The 16,833-nt window shown below is 43.1% G+C and overlaps 1 protein-coding gene across 12 annotated transcripts in view; it reads left to right on the top strand.

Annotated features, from left to right (window-relative positions):
• Positions 1–16,833, top strand: part of SLC6A13 (solute carrier family 6 member 13) — a 68,898-nt gene that overhangs the window by 13,943 nt on the left and 38,122 nt on the right. For 2 of the 12 annotated variants that reach the window (XM_070494369.1, XM_070494365.1), the window contains exons 1-3: positions 13,760–15,069; positions 16,208–16,391; positions 16,543–16,589. The exons of 1 other annotated variant lie outside the window; for it this stretch is intronic. The gene's annotated coding sequence lies outside the window, so the exon portion shown is untranslated. Of the gene's footprint in view, positions 1–13,726; positions 15,070–15,485; positions 15,973–16,207; positions 16,392–16,542; positions 16,590–16,833 lie in introns of those variants that run through there. 9 more of the 12 variants (XM_070494367.1, XM_070494368.1, XM_070494364.1 and 6 more) reach the window with 8 other exon arrangements.

Genomic DNA, 16,833 nt, shown 5'->3' on the forward strand with positions numbered 1-16,833 from the left:
ATCCTGAGAATTTCTATTTTGTTTCTAGGGATGGATAAATTGGGAGTTTAGTAAATTGATTTCTTGATACGTAGTAAGCAAGGATAGGAGGCAAGAGAAGAAACTGGAAGCAGAATTGAGAGTTTTAAAGCATCTCACGCTGAGTTTGTAAACTAATGATAATTCCTTTCCAAGGTAATAAGATTGCTATCTCTGCTACTGATGGGCAATTTCCATATATCCACTTGTCTACAGGCTTATTTACACCTCAGCAAGGGCATGAGTCAGTGCTGGCTTTGTGTGTTTGTTTTGCAGTTCTTTTCTGGGGTATATTTAATATTCTATTGCTCTAGGTTCTATCGATAATACATGTCTTAGAATTACATAGCCCTAAGATTTCCGTGCATCCTAATGTCAACTTTTCCATGCTTCTGCTGCCAGTAGGATAGTGTCTAAACCATCCTAAAAGATGACTAATTATGGGGCCAGCCTGGTGGCACAGAAGTTGAGTGCGCACGTTCTGCTTCAGTGGCCCAGGGTTTGCCGGTTCGGATCCCGGGTGCGGACATGGCACCGTTCATCAAGCCATGCTGTGGCAGGTGTCCCACATATAAAGTAGAGGAAGACGGGCACGGATGTTAGCTCAGGGCCAGTCTTCCTCAGCAAAAAGAGGCGTCTTGGCAGCAGATGTTAGCTCAGGGCTAATCTTCCTCAAAAAAAAAAAAAAGATGGCTCATGCTTGCATGAAAAATGTGTCTGGGAAATATTCTGTATAAATAGCCTAATTCCGTCTTTTTTTTTTAATATTACTGATTCAGCTACCATTGTACAATAAATATTTGGTTACCGAGCAAGGATTTTTCTGATTTGTGAGATGGCTGTAGTTATGTGGGAGGTATTGGGACTAAGGGAGGTGATGAGTGGATAGGTGGTGAGAGAAGATGTTCTGAGTTTACATGAAATTCCCAGTTCCCAAGATATTCCTCTGCTAAACTATGTTTTTCCAAAGTTGTATCTGCACCCTCTCTGGTTTGCAGAGAGGGAAGGAAAGAGGGAAAATTTGTTTTAATCTAAAGAAGAACAGGGATCCGATAACTAAGGTCGACATGAAGGGAAGGAACAGTAGATAAAAAATAGTGTTAGAATATTTTGATGGAGTTATAGAAGAAGCTAGAATGAAATGTGAAAAATTCTGGTATTAGGACCTATCTAATGGAAATTGAAGTATAAAATGCTTCCCCGCCCCCTTTTCAAGTCATTTCTTTCCACGTGGTCAACAAGCATTGCCTTTATGGCTATAAAGAGCAGCTGAGGTCCAATACCCAAGCAGCTGCAGGCTCTGGTCCAAAGAGCAGACTGTGCAAGAGGCAGCAGGATGGGCAGAGCAGTCATTACTACACGTCAAGCGAAGGCTAGAGATCTACGCAAACCAGAACGGAAGGCATGCCTCAGGACGAAACTCACTTTAGCAGTCCTGCCACAGGGAGAGAGGGAATCCAGACTGCCGTGGGAGAAGCATACCTTGGGTACAAAGTAACAGTGGGAAAAGAACGAACAGTGAGTGATCCATGTCACATGGCACAGGGTGAAACCTTACTTGATTATTTCTTTAAAGTAGCAGCATAGGTTCCCGGAGCAGAAAGCCAGCAAGGATTCCTCTTGAATTTGTGTTTTAAAAAATGCCCTCAGACTGAAATTACTAAACAGGGTAGTGCTTATGTTCACTTGGGAAGCTTGTTCAGGGGTGGATCTAGGTTTTGTAGGACCTGAAGTTTAGACAGTTGCAGGGGTCCTCTTTATGAAAAATAGTGCAAAATTAGAAATTCAACACTAGATACAGAGGATTGGAAGGCACCTATGCAAGCGAGGGGCTCTGGAACGTAAGCTTTATTAACTTCGCGGTATTCTACCTCTGCTGGGTGAAGCAGAAGAATCTGGGGGAGACCTGAATTCCAATCCTGTGTTACTTAGTTGCTTTGGAATCTCCGGTAATTTACTTCTGTCTGAAGCTGCAGTTTCTTACCTATACAACAGGGATAATGCTAATCTTTCTGGGTTGTCAATAAAGACTAAAGAAGAGAATGGATGTTAAAGTGCCTGGCACAGTGCCGTAACCGTTAATATTGATGACTTATTGTGGTGCTAAGTTTTGGTAGGTATTATAGTTGTTGATGAAGAGGTGAACGCTAATTATTCTGGTCATTATTGTTTAGAGCTCTAATTCTTGGAGACTGAGGAAAATATCTTTAACTCATATAAATGTTCTGAGTTGTCTGCTGAGTGGACTGAGTACTCCCAGATGTTTTTCTATGTTCAGAAGACGGCATTGGACTGACTTAAAGATGCCTCCTTTCTAGTGGTGCTCGGTCTGGACTATAATCATTGACTATCAGAACTGGGAAAATAGTAACTCTTGGAATGACTAGAGTAGCCAGGAGAAAGAATTACGGGCAGATCAAGTAAAAGGGGAATGATCAGACTGGCTCCCGTTTTCTCTTGCAGCCTGAGATGAGCTGTGGAAGACTCAGAACTCAAGTGAAACCTAGCGATGACCCAGTCTTGCTCTCCTATTTTACGTATGAAAAACGGAGGCCTAGAAAGGTGAAATGGATTGCCAAGGTTATGTGGTTAATTAGGATCGTATCCAGGACTAGACTTTAGTGTTCTGCCTCCCAGGTTATCCATTTTTTCCATCACACTGAAATTTGCTCTTGCCTCATTCTCCATTTATACCCTTTCTTTTTCGCCTTGATTTTTTTTTTCTCCATTGGTCATCTTGCGGAACTCACCACCGTATTCCAATAGTCACTTCTTTAGGCTTCTGCCTCTTAGTCTGCTGGTCTGTTTGTAGAGTTCCTCAGTTGCTGAATTTCGTGATTGGTGGAAATGAAGAATTCAGTCAGCAAGGCAGAGCCATTGTTGAAGCAAACACGACACTAGCCAGTCAACAGGAATACAGCATGGAGGAATCATGAGGAAATTCTGGACACTCCAGCGTGATAGGGATGTTAAGACCCTGGAGAGCATCCAGAGGAGAGCAATGAAAACAGTGGGTGGGGTAAGAAACACGCACTTTTAGGAAAGATGAAAGGATTTGTGATTATTTATCTTGGAGAGGAAAAGGCTGAGGGTGACTTTCAAAAACAGTTTCAAATATAAGACCAGCTGTGGTACATCTTCCCTGAGGACAGAATGAGAAATAAGATAGCAGTAAGAGGATTTAGGCTACAGAGGTTTTCGACTTTAGCTGCCCATTAGAGTCATCCAGGGAGCTTTTTTAAAAAAAAAAAATTCAATGTCCAAGCCATACTTCAGAGCAATTAAGTATTTAGGGTTGGGAACCAAGTGTTAGTAATTTTTTTAATGTTTCCCCAATGATTTCAATGGGCAACTGAGGTTGAGAACCTAGGCTAAGTGTGAAGATAAAAGCTCCCTAATTGCTAAGGATTATGTGATTTGGGAAAGGACACTGAGTGGGGTGTACCATCTTCCTACTTGGAAATGATTTAAGTATATAATAGACTCTTAGCTTCTTGGGGCATTTAGGCTAGAGTCTGAGACAGGTTTTGATACGGTAGCCTTCTTCAGATGCAGGAGTTCTCAACCCTGCTTGTGCATCAGGATCATGTGTGTGAGAACTAGGATCACATTATGGAGCTCTAAAAATTTAGAGATATCTGGGCCCATCCCCAGAGATGAACCAAAATCTCTTACGTGGGGCCCAAACTATAAGTGTATATATGTTATATATAATATATATGTATAACTAGCTAGCTAGATATAGGTAGTTATATATAGCTATTGTAGGGGAGGAAGACATTTCCTCTACCCTCTCTGGGTCCTTCTGGCCAGAGAACAAATTAAATTCACATGAGACAGAATAACAGGAGAAAACTAAACAAAGTTTTATAACATGTATACATGGGAGAGCCTCAGGCAAACTGAGCAACTCGCCAAAATGGCTGAAACTACCACCTTAAATATCATCTTCAGCTGAAGACAAAGGAGGATGTTGGGGGTGGGGGGAGTCAGTTATGGGAGGTTACCAGACAAGTACAGTAAATAAGAGTAAGGTTATTATGCAGATTTAAGTCCTTGCCTTCCACATTGATTAAGAGTTTCTAGAGATAAGGTCATCCCCCCTTCTTCCTGGTACAAAGAGGGAGACACCTTTAAAGATGGAGATTTCCTATACAATGTAAATGTCTCTTAACAAAGGGTAAGTAAATTCTACTTTTCAGAGTTTCTTTCCTGTCTGCAGTTTTTTAAAAGTAACCAGCCCAAAATATTCCTCATGCCAAAGAGACGTATCTTGGGGTGGCCGATTCTAGCCCCCACGCTATCTATACATTTATAGAGCTCTGTAGGTGATTCTGATGCACAGTTTTGGGAATCACTTTCTAGGGGAGGATCACGTACTCGTGATTTCCCAATTTAGCTGCATCACTCATTAACATCCACTCTGTAAAAGGCATTGCAGATTTTTTTTTTTTTGAGGAAGATTAGCCCTGAGCTAACTACTGCCAATCCTCCTCTTTTTGCTGAGGAAGACTGGCCCTGAGCTAACATCCGTGCCCATCTTCCTCTACTTTATACATGGGATGCCTACCACAGCATGGCTTTTGCCAAGCGGTTCCATGTCTGCATCTGGGATCTGAACTGGCGAGCCCTGGGCTGCCGAGAATCAGAACGTGTGCACTTAACTGCTGTGCCACTGCGCCAGCCCTGGCATTGCAGATTTTGACAGCATTAATTTTGCCTTGAAAAGTAGTGTGAGCTGTATACCTGGGAAGAAATGCACAGTCACCTCTACTTCCCTCCTGTCTTAGTACACACTTAGATGCTAACCTGAGGTGGAAGCCTGACACCAATCAATTAGCACCTGCTATATGTTCAGCGCTATTGTATTCCTTGAGAAGAAGGAAACCTAAGATTTTTTTCCCCCTTAAGGAGTTCACAAACTCCTGCATTGGAAGCAATTAGAAAACAACACAGAGGGACTGTGAAGTTAAATGGTACGACTGCCCCAGAAGTTCAGTTGAGAGGGAGACCAGCAGGGGCTGAAATTACTGGTGGCAACTTATCGGGAAGTGTGGGATTGCAGCTGAGTCTTGAAGAACAGCTAGGGTTTGAAAAGAGAGTGAGTGAAGGAGGGCATGCCAGCTGAGGCAGAAACGACATAGGCATAGGACATCTTTGGGGGACCTCGAGGAAAAGAGTCTGGAGAGGAGGAATATGTTGGAGAGTAGAGGGAAGTAAAGTGGCAGGGCGGATTGGGCCAGATTGTCATGTGCGGGACCATCAGCCATAATTTAAAAAGTTCTTAATAAAGCAGGTGACTTGCTGAAACAGTGAGATATTAGTGTAAAAGAAGGGTTGCAACACCTTAAAGAGGTCATTCTCTTACAATTCTTTCTTTCCTGGTTGATACAAGGTCCACTAAAACAAGGTTTCCTCCAGACTCCCCATTAATGCTTTGTGATTCTGATTCAGAAAATTTTACATTTTAATCTTATGGAAGAATTGAGAGGAAAATGGCCCAATGATGTCAATCTGTTCTACAAATTTTTTTTTTTTTAATGAAGGGAGCAGGAGTAAGATGTAACAAGAAAGAGTGGAGTAAATTGGGATTGAGATTAGTTTGAAGCGTGGAGAATATAGGAAATAGGAAGTGAACACCTGTGGCCAAGGCCTTGAGAGTAAATTTAGGTTTCTTTTTCTCCCAAGAGTCACCACCTTCCATGATCTCAGTGCAGTTCTCTGAGTGTGTGTGGCTATTATGGCTGAGAAAGAGAAAAGACGCCCCTGACAGCCAGAAACTGAACTGACACTATCAATTAGGCCTTGGTATCGCTAGGAGCTAGCTTGGCACAGTTGGGCCTGGTGTTGTCCTGTTGGACATAAACCATTGCACACATCAACATCAGACAAGGCCACTTTGTGATCATGATGGCTCAAGACAGAAAGAAGACCATTCTGTGATCATGTATGACAAAGACAAAAACATCAACATTGTCCAAACCACACAATGACGAAACATTCCCCTATGCTGGCTAACATGAGTGACTGCTGCTTTCTCACCAATTCCAATTTTTAGCTTCACTTCATTTTACCTGCTTTCTAGATGATTCATTAAGAAGTCCAATCATAAAATTATCCCTGCTTCCTAATAGCACCCAATCCAGAGCAAAGCCCTGGTTCCTGAACCCTCCTTAAAATCAGTTAACACGCATTGATCTTATAATATACCCTTTCTAACATCCTCTTGCTGAGACACCCCACAATTCTCCTCTGTTGCAATGAGTAGTAAGCCCAACTTGTTTAACAACAGGTGTTTTCCTGGTGCTCTTTAATTGGTGGGCACTGACAGACACAACACAGTTTGAGTGGGGCCTGTCTGGTTTTTTCTTGTTTGAGGGAGCCAGGACAGAGGAGAACCATATAGTTATCACTCCCTTTTAGGTCCCCTCTCCCTCTTTGCACTGAGAATAATCATCAGCCATGAGGAATGAGATATAGACGGCACCTTGAGTTCCACATCAGTCAGCTAAGTGATGTTTAAAAATGTTTAGGATAAGGGGCCGGCCCGGTGGCGCAGCGGTTAAGTTCGCACGTTCCGCTTCTCGGCGGCCCGGGACTCGCTGGTTCGGATCCCGGGTGCGGACATGGCACTGCTTGGCAGCCATGCTGTGGTAGGCGTCCCACGTATAAACTAGAGGAAGATGGGCACGGATGTTAGCTCAGAGCCAGGCTTCCTCAGCAAAAAGAGGAGGACTGGCAGTAGTTAGCTGAGGGCTAATCTTCCTCCAAAAAAAGAGAAAAAAAGTTTAGGATAAAAGACTGTCAACCATTGAAGTTGCTGTTTTTACATGTTGTTGCTCTGCCCAAAACCCTCGCCATAGCTCTGGGCTGTAGTGTCAGGGTGTGGGAGCCGTGCTGAGAATTTCTGCATCCACTCAGAGCCCCTGATCACTTAATCCACCACGAGCTTCCTGCTGAGACGAGTCACATAGATGTTGCAAACTCTCCTCTCTCTGTACTCTGAGAATCAGACAGGAAATCAGGAAAAAGGGATCAGAAGAAACTGGACACAATTGGAAAAGAACTGCAATTAACTTTCTGGAGTTCAAGAGGAAAGGTATAATTTTCCTTCCTTGACAGGGAGGCCAGAGTAGCGGGGGAGGATTGTAAAACATCGGATAGGGAAGAGAGACTTCTAATTACGTTTTAAAAATATTCTTCAGGTCTGATGAAATTTTCTGTGAAAGCAACATTTTTCTCGTCATTTCCTTACTCACCTCTTTCCTGAGAAAGTTATGTTTAATCCCATGGGCCAGCAATAGCCCAAATAAACCCAGTTCTAGAGTTGTGCTTGTTAGGCTTTTTCTTGTCTTTTTCCCCTCTGGAGTTAAAGCGTGGCATCGTGGTTAGAAAGAATGGTCTTTGGAATCCTACAAGCCTGAGTCCAAGTTCTGGCTCTACCTGTTTCTGGTTATGTGACCTTAAGCAAGTTGTTTAACTCTCTCTAAGCCTCTGTTTTCTCATCTTTAACGTGGTCATAGTAGCCATCCTTGTTTCACAGGTGTGTTCTGAGGGGGAAGTGAGAGGGTGCCTGTGCAGCACAGTGCCGGCACCGTAACGGTGATGAGTGATGTTATTAGTATGCTTTGTCATAAATTTTATTTCTTTAAGACCTTGAACTTATGGAATTCAGGCTAATTTTCCTATGCGGAGTCAAACACAGTATAAGAGAAGAGTCATCGAAGTGTTCAGTAGCACCTATGGTTATTGAATGTAATATCCCCGAGCTTTTCACAGCAGGGTCAAGTACTTGGACTGCAATAACCAGGCGCAAATCATAACCTTTAAATAAAAACTTTTTATTTTAAACTAATTTTAGACTTACAGAAATGTTGCAAAAATAATACAGAGTTTCCATATATCTTTCACCCAGCTTCTCCTAATGTTAACATCTTACATAGCCATGGTGAGTTTGTCAGAACCAGGAAATTAACATTGGTAGAGTACAATTAAACTAAACTAAAGACCTTATTCAGATTTCACCAGTTTTTACATTAATGTCCCTTTTCTTTCTTTTTTTTTTCTTGAGGAAGTTTAGCCCTGAGCTAACTGCTGAGTTAGCAATCCTCCTCTTTTTGCTGAGGAAGACTGGCCCTGAGCTAATATCCGTGCCCATCTTCCTCTAGTTTATACGTGGGACGCCTACCACAGCATGGCTTTTGCCAAGTGGTGCCACGTCCGCACCCAGGATCTGAACCGGCGAACCCTGGGCCGCCAAGAAGCGGAACATGCAAATTTAACCAAGCTGGCCCCTAATGTTCCTTTTGTGTTCTAGCATCCTGGCTAGGATCCTAGCCAGGATCACACATTGGATTTAGTTGCTATTTTCCCTTAGTCTTCTGCAGCCTAAAACAGTTCCTCAGTCTCCTTGTCTTTCACGACTTTCACACTTTTGAAAAGTAGTGATCAGTTATTTTGTCCATCATCTCACATGGTTCATGATGTGGATATTGATAAGTCTTATTGCTGGTGATGTTGACCTTGGTAACGTGGTTAAGGTGGTTTCTGCCTGGTTTTTCTACTGTGAAGTTACTATCTTTCTCTTTTACGTAATAAATATCTTGGGGGAGATACTTTGAGATTATGTAAACTCTGTTCTTCCTCAAATTTTCATCCACTAATTTTAGCATTCATTGGTGGATTTGGTTTACAACAATTATTACAGTGGTATTTATCTAATGGTGATTATCTAGTTCTCTCTTTCCTTCTAGATTTGTTAATTGGAATTCTCCTGCATGGAAGAGCTGTCCTTTCTCCCCCATTTATTCATTTAATTGATTATTTATTTGTATTATCATGAACTCATGAATGTATTTTATTCTCTGGGTTATAATCTGATACTATTATTATTCATTTTCTTGCTCAAATTATTCCGGTTTTAGCAAACCATAAGTTGTTCAGTTTGTTCTACGTGCTCCTTTCTTCCCTTTCAGTGTAATATTCGAAAAAAGATCAAAAAGGTCAACATGTTCCTGACCCCCATATTTGAATGGAACTATGCCTGTTAATTCAGAGACGCCCAGAGGCGAGGCGCCGCCCCTTCCTTCACCCCCCCATTCCAACATGGAAACTGATGTTGCTCAGAAACATTATTTTTGAAATGAACTATGCTCCTTTTAAAGTTTGTTTGCTCTTGTTCCACTCCTAGTAGAGGCAAGAAATTGTCAGGAGAGTATATCATGGCGTATTGGCATTTAAATATGCCCAGGGTCAACTTGATAGAAACCAAGACCTCTGAGGCCTGCTTTCTCCATGGTTCACTTTGTTTCATACATCCTGTTTTGGAAGCATCGCCTTTTGTTATCCTCGCTAAGAATCTCAGATGAGTCTTAAAACTTCAGCAGTTTCTTAAGTAAGAACTCTTGAATACTGATTCTAGTATTACCTGTTTCCAGGTTTCCTGACCCTGCACCCAGGAGACCAAAGGAGGATGGTGACATGAGGAGGATGCAAGGCTAATCCTGCCTGATTTGTGCTCAACACAGACAGGGAGTTGTGAGGGACTGTCACTAACACTCATCTACCAGTGGTTCTCAAACTTTTTTTTTTGGTGAGGAAGATTAGCCCTAGGCTAACATCTGTTGTCAATCTTCCTCTTTTTGCTTGAGGAAAATTGCCGCTGAGCTAACATCTGTGCCAATCTTCCTCTATTTTGTATGTGGGACACTGCCACAGCATGGCTTGATGAGCAGTGTGTAGGTCCATACCCAGGATCTGAACCTGTGAACCCTAGGCTGTTGAAGTGGAATGTGCAAACTTAACCACTACGCTACTGGGCCAGCCCCTCAAATTTTTTTTTTTTTTTAAGGAAGATGGGCCCTGGGCTAACATCTGCTGTCAACCCTCCTCTTTTTGCTGAGGAAGACTGGCCCTGAGCTAACATCCATGCCCATCTTCCTCTACTTTATACGTGGGATGCCTACCACAGCATGGCTTGCCATGCGGTGCCATGTCTGCACCCAGGATCCGAACTGGCAAACCCCAGGCCGTCGAAGCGGAATATGCAAACTTAACCACTGTGCCACCGGGCCAGCCCCCAACCTTTTTTTTAACTTTGGTCAATCTAGGCAGGGCAGAAGTCCTACTGTGTCCATTCCTACTTGATAGAGAAATAGAAATTAGGTATAATAAAAATTTGCAGAGGAATAAAATAGTAATCAAAATGGTAATATGGCAGCAGTTATATAAAAACAAAAAGATCAACAAGTAAAAGCAAACATTCCTTAATACAAGAGCAGCAACTCAAAATCACTCAGGATGATCCTGATGATGCCCTAATCACCGAGAGTCTTTCCTGGAAATTGCTTATTCCAATCATTTGCCTGTATGAGGACACAGGGAAGGCTGTGCAACATTGCCAAAGGCTGCGTGGTATGCCAACTTCTTAGAGTACTGCATTTGAGTTCTCAGTAAACTCCAGTTATCTGGTAATTTTAGATTAAAAACGCCAGGGTTTCCAATGCTTAGATGCTCAGTTAATAGGTCATTAGTAAGTACCACTCAATGATAAGTAATAGTAGCATGATCTTTGAAGATGAACATTTTTGCATGAGTTTGCAGCCTCTCCCAGAGGACCCTTTTGGTCTGTTGCTTTTTCTTTTTAAATTATTTTATTGAGGTCATATGGTTTATAACATTGTGTAAACTTCAGGTGTACGTTATTATATATCAGTTTCTGAATAGACTGCATCATGTTTACCACTGATAGTCTAGTTTTTATCCATCATCATACATATGTGGCCCTTTACCCTTTTGCCCTCCCCCAACCCCTTTCCCCTCCAGTAACCACGAATCTGTTCTCCTTATCCATGTGTTTATCTTCCACATATAAGTGAAATCATATTGTATTTGTCTTTCTCTGTCTGGCTTATTTCTCTTAGCATAATACGCTCAAGGTCCACCCATGTTGTCACAAATGGAACGATTTTGTCTTTTTTATGGCTGAGTAGTATTCCACCGTGTGTGTGTGTGTGTGTGTGTGTGTGTGTGTGTGTGTGTGTGTGTATCACATCTTCTTTATCCATTCAGCTATTGATGGGCACTTGGGTTGCTTCCACATTTTGGCTATTGTGAATAATGCTGTGATATAGGGATACATAAATCTCTTTGAATTGTTGATTTCATGTTCTTTGGATAAATATCCAGTAGTGGGATATGGTATTTCTGGATCATATGGTGTTTCTATCTTTAACTTTTTGAGGAATCTCCATACTGTTTTCCATAATGGCTGCAGCAGTCTGCATTCCCATCAGCAATGTGTGAGGGTTCTCTTTTCTCCACATCCTCTCCAACATTTGTTATTTCTTGTCTTGTTAATTATAGCCATTCTGAAGGGTGTAAGGTGAAATATTGTAGTTTTGATTTGCTTTTCCCTAATAATTGGTGATGGTGAACATCTTTTCATGTTCCTGTTGGCCATCTGTATATCTTCTTTAGAAAAATATCTGTTCACATCCTCGCCCATTCTTTGATCAGGATTGTTTTTTTGCTGTTCAGTTGTATGTGTTCTTTACATATTTTGGAAATTAATCCCTCGTGAGATATATGATTTGCAAATATTTTCTCCCAGTTGATGGTTGTCTTTTCGTTTTGTTCATGGCTTCCTTTGCTTTACAGAAGATTTTCAGTCAGATGTAGTCCCATTTGCTTATTTTTAATTTTGTTTCCCTTGCCAGAGTAGACATGGTATTTGAAAAGATACTGCTAAGAGTGATGTCAAAGAGTGTACTGTCTATATTTTCTACTAGGAGTTTTATGGTTTCAGGTCTTAGCTTCAAGTCTTTAATCCATTTTGAGTTAATTTTTGTGTATGGTGCAAGAAAATGGTTTACTTTCATTCTTTTGCATGTGGCTGTCCAGTTTTCCCAACACCATTTATTGAAGAGACTTTCCTTTCTCCATTGTATGTTCTTGGCTCCTTTGTTGAAAATTAGCTGTCTGTAGATGTGTGGTTTTATTTCTGGGCCTTCAATTCTGTTCCATTGATCTGCGTGTCTGCTTTTGTGCCAGTACCATGCCGTTTATATATAAAAATATAGCTGTGTAGTATATTTTTAAGTCAGGGATTGTGATGCCTGCAGCTTTGTTCTTTTTTCTCAGGATTGCTTTGGCTACTCGGGGTCTTTTGTTGTTCCATATAAATTTTAGGATTCTTTGTTCTATTTCCGTGAAGAATGTCATTGGGATTCTAATTGCGATTGCATTGAATCTGTGGATTGCTTCAGGCAACATGGACATTTTAACTAAGTTTATTCTTCCAATCCATGAGCATGGAATATCTTTCCATTTCTGTATGTCATCATTTATTTCTTTCAATAACATCTTATAGTTTTCTTTGTATAGGTCTCTTGCCTCCTTTGCTAAATTTACGCCTAGATTTTTTTTTTTTTGAGGAAGATTAGCCCTCAGCTAACATCTGCTGCCAATCCTCCTCTTTTTGCTGAGGAAGACTGGCCCTGAGCTAACATCCATGCCCGTCTTCCTCTACTTTATATGTGGGACGCCTGCCACAGCATGGCTTGCCAAGCGGTGCCATGTCTGCACCCAGGATCCGAACTGGCAAACCCCAGGCTGCTGAAGCGGAACGTGCAAACCCAACCACTGCACAACTGGGCCGGCCCCACTCCTAGATATTTTATTCTTTTTCTTGCCACTGTAAATGGGATTGTATTCTTGACTTTTCTTTCGGCTGGTTTGTTATTAGTGCATAGAAATGCAACTTATGGGGCTGGCCCCATGGCCGAGTGGTTAAGTTCTCACGCTCTGCTTTGGTGGCCAAGGGTTTTGCTGGTTCAAATCCTGGGTGCGGACATGGCACTGCTCATTAAGCCATGCTGAGGCGGCATCCCACATGCCACAACTAGAAGGACCCACAACTAAAAATACACAACTATGTACCAGGGGGCTTTGGGAGAAAAAGGAAAAATAAAATCTTTTTTTTTTTTTTTAAGGAAGATTAGCCCTGAGCTGTTGCCAATCCTCCTCTTTTTGCTGAGGAAGACTGGCCCTGAGCTAACATCCATGCCTGTCTTCCTCTACTTTATATGTGGGATGCCTGCCACAGCATGGCTTGCCAAGTGGTGCCATGTCTGCACCCAGGATCTGAACCAGTGAATCCCGGGCCGCCAAAGCGGAACATGTGCGCTTAACTGTTGCGCCACCAGGCCGGCCCCAGGAAAAATAAAAATCTTAAAAAAAAAAGAAAAAAGAAAAAAAAGAAGTGCAACTTATTTTTATATGTTGATTTTGTACCCTGCAACTTTGCTGTAGTTGTTGATTATTTCTAATAGTTTTCTGGTGGATTCTTTAGGGTTTTCTATATCTAGAATCATGTCATCCACAAACAGTGAGAGTTTTACTCCTTCCTTTCCAATTTGGATCCTTTTTATTTCTTTTTCTTGCCTGATTGCACTAGCCAACACTTCCAGTACTATGTTGAATAAGAGTGGTGAGAGTGGGCACCCTTGTCTTGTTCCTGTTCTCGGAGGGATGGCTTTCAATTTTTCACCATTGAGTATGATGTTGGTTGTGGGTCTGTCATATATGGCCTTTATTATATTGAAGTACTTTCCTTCTATACCTATTTTATTGAGAGGTTTTTTTTTATCATAAATGGATGTTGGATCTTGTCAAATGCTTCCTCTGCATCTATTGAGACAATCCTGTGATTTTTTTGTTTTGTATTTTATTTTTTAAAATTTTTCCTTCTTCTCTCCAAAGCCCCCCAGTACATAGCTGTATATTTTTTAGTAGTGGGTCCTTCTAGTTACGGAATGTGGGACACCACCTCAGCATGGCCTGATGAGCAGTGCCATGTCCACAGCCAGGATCTGAACTGGCAAAACCCTGGCTGCAGAAGCAGAGTGTGCAAACTGGGCCGGCCCGATCCTGTGTTTTTTATTCCTCATTTTGTGAATGTGCTGTATCACATTGATTGATTTGCAGATGTTGAACCATCCTGCATCCCTGGAATAAATCCCACTTGATTCTGGCGTATGATTCTTTTAATGTATTGTTGTATTCGATTTGCTAACATTTTGTTGAGGATTTTTCCATCTATGTTCATCAGTGATATTGGCCTTTTTTGTGTTGTCCTTGTCTGGCTTTGGTATCAGGGTGATGTTGGCCTCATAGAATGAGTTAGGAAGCTTCCAGTCTTCTTCAAGCTTCAGAATAGTTTGATAGGATAGGTGTTAAATCTTCTTTGAATGTTTGGTAGAATTCACCAGAGACGCTATCTAATCCTGGACTTTTGTATTTAGGAGGTTTTTGATTACTGTTTCAATCTCTTTATTTGTGATTGGTCTGTTCAGATTGTCAGGTTTCTGGGTTGTCTTGGGGTGCTGGGCGCATGGGTGTTGGTGTCACTGGCAGGGGGCCTGGGGACACCAGGATTTGTATACATCCCTCGCTGCTGGTGGAGCTGGTGTCGGGTCGCGAGGTCACCTTCTGTGGTTCCTGCTGTTTCCGGAAGCAGATTCCACCTACCACCACCCTTTGTAGGGGGCTGGGGGGCTGGGAGGAGGCTGCTCTTTTGCTCCAGCCGGCTGGGTGTGCGGCCGGCTCTGCGGCCAGCGGGCGGGGCATCTCCCCGCGGGGCGCTGGGGTCGCCGGGAGCTGCGGCCGCGGGCGGCGCTCGCACGTAGGCGCTCGCGGGCGGGCTCGGCCGCTGGGCAGACGTTCGCGCGGCCGCCCCGCCTCCGCTGCCTTCGCGCCGCGGCCGAGGGAGGCTGGCCGGCCTGGGTCGCTGCCGGGAGTGGGGCCGCTGCCCCAGTTCCGCTGCTCCCCTCGGGCCCGGTCTGCCCACCTTCAGCTGGGCATCCTGTTGTGCTGTGTAGGGAATCCTCTGCTGGTTAATAGACGTCCCTTTAGTTGTCACTTAGAGGGGAGAGACCAAGGGAACGACTCGCTCCGCCATGATGCTGACGTCACTCCGTGGTCTGTTGCTTTACGCAGTTAAATCAGACGGATGGATGTTTAGAAGGGGCGAGGAAGACGGGCAGCTGAAATGTAAGAATAATAATGTCCACCAGGCTCCCTCGCTGTTGTCACGATGTGTTTCCCCGCCGCTGCTTCAACGCCCTAGAGGCGGATGAAGGATGAGAGAAATCGAAACTTCCTTAGAATCTGATTTACCCTCCTTTCCATTCCTCTTGGTCCTTTCAGGCACATCTTTATGATCTCATTCAGCACCCCACCCCCACCCCCTGATTCATTCTTACTGTCTCGTCGGACCCCTAGTTTCAGGGGTCTCTCAAACCCACCCCTTTCAAGACAACGCCCCTGCTCACTGTGAATAATTCCTTAAAGATAAATAATAGCTACTGTTTGAGGGCTTGCTATGCATTAGCCCTTGACATATACACATTATCTCCGGAAACCTCACACAACCTTGCAAGGTAAGGAATATTCTCCCCTTTTTATAGATGAGAAAACAAGACTTTGTGAAGTTGAATACTTGCTCAAGGCCACAAACTGGAAAGTGATAGAAGCAGGACTCAGACCCTGGACCATCTGGCTTCAAAGCCACAGCCGCTTTCCGCTGCACAGCACTGAGCTTCATTCAGCACGTGGCTGAGCGGGGGCCCCGCCCCTGGCCCTTGGAGCCGACTCCGAGCTGAATGAATGATCCTCCACTCGCCACAGCTGCCTCCCTGGGCTGTTCCTGCCTCAGAACAAAGCTCCCGTGACGGCCTCTGTCTCTTCTTCGCAACCAGCTCCGTCACTTATGACAGATTTAGGGCTTTGCTTTCTTTTAAACCTTGGCACTTCCTTTTCTTTATTGATTTAAGAAATTATTTTAAAAAAATCAACTCTAGCACATTATTTAAAAATTCAAACAAAACTGAAGCTTAAAAATAGAAGTGAATGTCTCTCTACTACATCTGCTGGCTCCAACCCTACTCTCCTAATGTAACTACTATTAACTGTTCAGTGAATATTTTTTCAGACTTTTCTATATGTGTATAAATGTGTGTGTGTGTTTAGGAAGTTTTCCTGACTTCTCAGAATTCTATAATCTGTATGTCTTTATTCTAAATCATTGTCCAACCCAAATTGTAAGCTGCAAAAGGGTAAGATAAATGTATTTTAAATTAATCTACACAGCATCTGACCAAAGAAACACCTATTCTTGATGGATTTATAGGAGCACCTGAGTTGGAGAAAGGGGTGGAAGGCAGGACCCTTCTAGAAAGACCCTGAGGTCACCAAGAGGGAGGAGCACGTGAGCTACAGGGAGGAGAGCGTGCTGGCTGCCGATAAGCTCACAAGCAACTGGCCTGACCTGCCAGGGTGTGCACACACTCCCCGGGCTGTGAAGTCACTCAAGTGTGAGTTGTCTGGTGCCCGAGGGGAGGGGAGAACAGGGGAGTGGGGAGGCAGGAGGGCGGAATGTGGGCTGGGCCAAGTTTAGAATTACAAATGCAGCGGAGGAGTTGGAATCACACTTTAAATAGCCAGCACCTTCCCCTTCCCCCTTAGATAATCCTTCTCCCCCCGACTGGACCTCTGGCAGCAACTGCACGAAGGTTGGTAACATTCTTCTCTTCTTTTTCTGTTTCCGAGACTCAGACTATAGGTTGGTGGGATCCGTAGGACTTAAAACCAAAGGGTTTTTTTTATCCTTCCCTAGAAAATGCTCCTGCCATTTCTGTGTGCATATGCAAAGACTATATGCTGTTTTCTCAACTTTCTGAAACTTCAGTGGCTTTTGACTTAAGGGACAATGTGATTTGGAGAAAGAGAACCCTAGGCAGAGAGGAAAGATGTTTG

The sequence above is a fragment of the Equus asinus genome, chromosome 22, assembly GCF_041296235.1.
Source record: "Equus asinus isolate D_3611 breed Donkey chromosome 22, EquAss-T2T_v2, whole genome shotgun sequence".
NCBI lineage: Eukaryota > Metazoa > Chordata > Mammalia > Perissodactyla > Equidae > Equus > Equus asinus.